The sequence below is a fragment of the Camelina sativa genome, chromosome 1 (assembly GCF_000633955.1).
Source record: "Camelina sativa cultivar DH55 chromosome 1, Cs, whole genome shotgun sequence".
NCBI classification, from domain to species: Eukaryota; Viridiplantae; Streptophyta; class Magnoliopsida; order Brassicales; family Brassicaceae; genus Camelina; species Camelina sativa.
Window position 1 is genome coordinate 11630733 of NC_025685.1, and position 6678 is coordinate 11637410.

Sequence of the window (6678 nt, forward strand, 5' to 3'; positions counted from 1 at the left end):
ATCAACACTTTGGTTTTTTTTTTTTTTTTTTTTTTTTTTTTTTTTTTTTTGAAAATCTATATTGTTATCTTAGAGCAAATAGGTTTGAGTAATGTTATTATTATATTATACGTTGTTATGAAGTTGGGTTTGTATAATTCATATTGTTCTCTATTACTAGCTATGAGTGTAGATCTATAGATCAAATAGGTTAACTTGTGTAATATTCTTATTATCTATTGTGTATGAAATTTGGGTTTATATAATCAAAGACTCTGCTACATTATTCTCTACATTTTTGCAGACCCATGTGAGCTGATATGGATCAAAAGCCTTGATACTGTAAACCAAATTATGATTATAAAAATACACAAATGGTAAATAATAAAGATTAAAGAGAGCACAAATCTGGGTTTCGTGAATTGACAGTTGAGGTAATTTAAAAGCAGAGATCAAAATTAAAAGGCCCATTATCATTGGAGGTTTGATTTTGGAGCCAGATTCATTATTAATTTGCTGGGCTTACAAATCATGGAAATTTGAAATTGATTGTTCACTTAAATCAGATTACTGGTTTGAAAAGATATAAATCAAATTTAAAGATCTTAATAGGGTCTAGGCTGGTTTTGTTTTGAACTTGCAAGTGTAAGTTCTTATTTTATAACTAGTTTTGCTTAAGAAAAATATAATGCGATTTTAATACGAAATCTAGCGTGTGGTGACAAACACTAACTAATTTGATGTTAATTTGATTGCTGCTTCTTTTTTATTTATTTTTTTTTATTTATAGGAGAGATACAGTAAAACCTCTATAAATTAATACTCTATAAATTAATAAACACTATAAATTAATAAATTTTTCTAGTTCCAAGTCGGAACAATGTAAAAAATAACAAAATTCGATAAGATAATAAGATAATATTTTTTTTGAAATCCTTATGTAAAATATGTTCCCAATAATATCATAAATTAATAATCATGTAAATATATATATATATATATATATATATGTTGATATAGTAAAGTATGTTTTTCTTAAACCTCATATCTATAAAACAATTGTTATGTTGTATCTTCAAACTATAATGATATAAAATATTCTATAATATTTCATAAAACAGCTAAAACTTTTTAAAGTTTTCACTTTCTAAATATGCATCTTTACATTTTGATAGTTTGATAGACTATTAAAATACGATAATTGATATTCTTATTCATATATTTGAATATTTATGTCATGTGTATAAGTGAATTTGTCTATAATATTTGTAATTCATTGTCAATAATATTTTTTAATTATTTCAAATTCAATTATAATACCATAAAATTTACAACATCCAAAATTATAATCTTATTTTACAACAATTGTCTTAATTTAATTTTTAAAAAATTAAAAAATAAAAATATACCTATAAATTAATATCACTATAAATTAATAAAATGTATTGGTCCCAACATTATTAATTTATAGAGGTTTTACTGTATGTATCTTTGCTTTGACCAAAATTAATGATATCAAACATGCTAAATGTTTGTTTTCCTAAATTTAATAAAAATGATAAGAATGTACAGTTTAGATATGTTTCTTTGTTAACAATAATAAATTACGTATTTCATAGAAAAAAAAATCCTCAAAAATAGATCTTTTTATTTATTTATTTTTATATTATTATGATTTCCTCAAAATAGCTCTTTTTTTTATTAAGAAAAATATCAAGAAAAATGTTATTTTTCTTTCTTCTCACGTCCGATCCACAAGAGGAAATCTTGTTTATTTTTTTCTTGTCATTTCCACATATGTTTTTAATTTTAACAGATTACAAATTAATTAATATTAATCTGTTTTTGGGTCAACAATAATTAAATATTGGTCTACTCTAAATCTTCATATTACAAGCATTTCCATTTTTTAATTTGTCTAAAAAGTTGAATTAAGAATTTTTTTTTTTTTTTGACAATAATTGAATTAAGAATTTTTATATCAGCAAGATACATATTTTTACAACTCACAAAAAAAAAAAAATTGAAAACAGAGGAAGACGTCGTCGAAGGTATAGAAACCTAAATTTTGGTGGGGGATAGTGCTCTGTTTCCGCCATGGAAGACGTATGCGAAGGAAAAGACTTCTCTTTCCCACGGGAAGAAGAAAAAGTTCTCTCCTTTTGGACTCAAATCGATGCTTTCAAGACACAGCTCCAACGAACAGAGGATTGCGAGGAGTACGTCTTCTACGACGGTCCTCCTTTCGCCACCGATCTTCCTCACTACGGACACATACTCGCCGGTACGATTAAGGACATTGTGACTCGGTACCAGTCCATGAACGGCAAACACGTCACGCGGCGGTTCGGTTGGGACTGTCATGGTCTCCCTGTAGAGAACGAGATTGATCGTAAGTTGAACATTAAGAGGAGAGACCAAGTGCTTGAGATGGGTATTGATAAGTATAATGAGGAGTGTAGGAGTATTGTGACGCGTTATGTTGAGGAGTGGGAGAAGGTTATTACTAGGACTGGTCGTTGGATTGATTTTAGTAATGACTATAAGACTATGGACTTGTCGTTTATGGAGAGTGTTTGGTGGGGTTTTGCTCAGCTTTATGAGAAGAAACTTGTTTACAAATTCGTCAAGGTTTGGCCTTTTTTTCTTGGGTTTGAATTGGTCTTAGGTTTGAAATCTTGTTGACTCATTTGACTCAAGTCTCGTTTGTTTGTAGGTTATGCCTTATAGTACTGGTTGTAAGACACCTCTGTCTAATTTTGAAGCTGGTCAGAACTATAAGGTATGTATGTTGTTTCCCTTAGTTTATTACTTTATGTTGTTGCATATTTGAATGATGTTTTGACGATTTCGTACAACAGGATGTGGTTGATCCAGAGATCATGGTTACATTCCCAGTGATTGGGGATGAAGATAATGCGGCTTTTGTGGCATGGACTACTACTCCATGGACTCTTCCAAGCAATCTTGCTTTGTGTGTCAATGCAGACAAAGATATAATCAAAGCCGTGAAGGTGATTACTGATCATGCCTAATATTTGTGAATAGACTACATGAGTCAGTTAAGATCATAATGATCTGTCATGTCTCTTAGAGGATGTTAGTGCAATTTTGGACTATCAAATTGTTTTCTAGTAAGTAACCTTTTTTTTTTTCAGGAAAAAGGCAGGCTTGTTAAATCAGGAAGCTTTACTCACTCATATCCCTTTTGTTGGCGGTCAGACACCCCTCTCATATATAGAGCAGTTCCGAGTTGGTATGCTTCATGTTTCATATGTGTTTTAGCTAAGGTCTTAGTTTATTTGTATCATTTCGTGCAAGTTCCAGTGAGACACACACTCTCTGTCTCTTTGGTCCTTATCTCGAGTTTGGCTTAAAAGATGTAAGCTTTTGTCCTATTCTTGTCCTGTTGGCGCAATTGATAATCATATATTATAATTATTCATTCCATTATATCTGGCAGCCTCTTTCCGGAGCAATATATGCTATCTTTGTTTAGGATATTTTGATTTTCCATGTTTTGACTTTATCTATTTTAGATTCTGTAATTATATGTAGAGAATATCTGACCTGAATGGCCTGTAGAAGTTAGCAAAGATGATATGAAGCTTACTCTTCATTTTCATGAGTGGTCAAGACTTTAAAGTTTGCAAGTGTTTGACTTGTTAGGTTTGTGTGTGTGGAGCAGTTAAAAGAAAAATTGTTAAAAAACAATGAAGAAACAAAATGGGTACCTAAATATGTGAAGGTCAGTGGAAGAAAGGATCAGTACTCTTTGAGTATTTTTACAAGTTCACTTTCGTTTGGATGAGTTACTAATATGATTATATTTTCTTGGTTAACCTGCAATTCAGGAAAAACGTTTTTCAAAATTGGCTTGAAAATGCAAGGGATTGGGCAGTCAGCCGAAGTAGGTTTTAGGGAACGCCTCTTCCAATATGGATCAGTGATGATGGGAAGGATGTGGAGGTCATGGATTCAGTTGAGAAGCTTGAAAAGCTCTCTGGTGTCAAGGTATCTGATTGATTGTTTCTAGAAGTCTTAATTAGTATGTTCTGTTCAAGTTTATGACATCCTACGAGGGTTTGTTTTTTTTTTTCTTTTCTTTTTACTGGAGCATATTGGAAATAAGAAAATCTGATACTCATTTGCTTTTCTGATGACTTATGGTGCAGGTCTTTGATCTGCATCGTCACCATGTTGATCAAATTACAATCCCATCTAGTCGTGGCCTTGAGTTTGGTGTGCTCCGTCGTGTAGAAGACGTAGGATGTATTCATTTATTTTTAATCTGTGATTGTCCGTGGTATTGTCCCATAGTTATGTTTATATCATGTTTTTTTAGGTTTTTGATTGTTGGTTTGAGAGTGGTTCAATGCCTTATGCATATATCCATTATCCATTTGAAAACAAGGAGCTATTTGAGCAGAACTTTCCGGGTGATTTTGTGGCTGAAGGGCTTGATCAAACTCGTGGATGGTATGTCATTCCAAATCTTGGCCCTTTACTGTATGAACTGATTTGGATAGTAAGTATTGTCTATGAATGTACTTTACTAGGAAATGAGTCTAGGCTAATGGAAGGGTGTGATCATTATACAATATAAAATGTGATTCTAGAACTATTTTGAAAGAATAAAGGCAATTAATAATATCTAAACTTGTAATTTGGTATGTATCTACAGGTTTTATACTCTTATGGTGTTGTCTACAGCATTATTTGATAAACCAGCTTTTAAAAATCTGATTTGCAATGGTCTCGTGCTTGCTGAGGATGGTAAAAAAATGTCTAAGAAATTACAGAATTATCCACCACCTTTGGATATCATAAATGAGTACGGGGCTGTAAGTTTTCTCCCTATAATATGCTTTTATGCTGTGTTTTCAGTACGAAAATCTTGGTTGCGTGTAGATTTTTTCTCGTAGTGACTTTGCGTGGACCTTGACAGGATGCTGTGCGATTGTACCTGATCAAGTCTCCGGCTGTACGTGCTGAGCCACTGCGCTTCAAGAAAGAAGGAGTACATGGTGTTGTGAGTGATCTTAGCAGTTGATTTTATTGCTTTCTTATTTTAGTAGATTTGTTTTTTTGTCTGAACTATTATGTTTTGCTAGGTCAAAGATGTACTCCTTCCATGGTACAATGCATACCGGTTCCTTGTTCAGAATGTAAAGAGACTTGAGACTGAAATTTCTGGGCCTTTTGTTCCTATTAATCTGGCAACTTTACAGTCATCAAACGTTCTCGATCAGTGGATTCACTCAGCCACACAAAGTCTTGTCAATTCTGTCCACAAGGAGATGGATGCATATGAGCTTGACACTGTAAGCTTTTTACATGCCACTATCTAGTGTTTTAGAAAGGAAAAAAGTTATCGCTATCTTGCGGTATTTTACGTTTACCACATCTTTGTTTTTCTTTTTTGCAGGTGGTTACTGAACTCGTGGAGTTCCTTGAAGATCTCACTAACATATATGTTAGATTCGACCTTAAGAGGTTAAAAGGCCGTACAGGAAAAGATGATTGTCACACTGCTCTTTCAACTTTATATAATGTATGGTAAATACTTTTGTTTACATGGTCACCATCATTTGAACACTTTGTAATAACTTAAAATTGTGTCTGGAATTTTAGGTACTTCTTACTTCTTGCAAAGTGATGGCTCCTTTTACACCGTTCTTCACTGAGACATTATACCAAAATCTGTGGAAAGTGTGTGAAGGTTCTGAGGAAAGCATTCACTACTGCAGCTTTCCCCAAAAGGAAGAAGCGGTAATAGTTCCATTACTCTATATCCAAGTATAGAATATAAATTGTCTAAATTTTTGCTCACTTATATTTTCTTCTCGTGCTTAAACAGAGAGAGGGGAAGAGGATTGAGAAAAGTGTTACAGAGATGAAGAAAATCATTGAATTTGCTCGGAAAATTCGTAATCGTAAGAGTGATAAGCGTCAAGAACAACTACCCTTGAAAACTCCTCTAAAGTGAGCATTGCACTTAATCATTTTTCAGATCCTGCTTGTTAGCCTTAAATTGAAAAGGAAGTTGATACATGCTTATCCATGTTGAATCAGGGAAATGATTGTAGTCCATCCAGATGCAGAATTCTTGGATGACATTACTGGAAAACTAAAACAGGTCAGTGGTGTTACAGTAAATTGTTAATCTTTTAGTGTGTATCGTTATTTACTTTTTGGAGTTTGTTATTTAGGACTGCTTGAAACCAGCAAAACATATCTCCACAGTTGTGTTAGATAAGAAACACACAAAAAATAACACATAGCTATGTGGAAGTGAAAAGCTTAAGGCTCCAAGAGTCCTGAGTTCATGCTAGGCTTAGCACTTCAGATTTATTTTGCTTGATTTTTCATTGCAGTATGTCTTGGACGAAGTTAATGTAAGATCTCTTGTCCCATGCAATGATACTTCGAAATATGCATCACAAAAAGCAGAACCAAAGTACAGGTTAGTGTGGTTTTCTTCCTGCGTTTTACTTTTAACCCTAGAGCTCAATGTGCTTTAGCCTCTCCAAAAGAATGTAGAATTCAGTTTTACTTAATTTCTCCAGTGTGTTGGGAGAGCGACTTGGAAAATCTATGGGGCTTGTTGCAAAGGAAGTTAGAAAAATGTCTCACCAAGATATCTTAAGATTTAAGGTTACTAAGGAAGTTACTATTGCTGGACACTCGCTCAAGATA

General features: G+C 32.9%; 1 pseudogene; it reads left to right on the top strand.

Moving 5' to 3' along the window:
• Window positions 2002-6678, top strand: part of LOC104788114 — an 8444-nt pseudogene continuing 3767 nt past the window's right edge.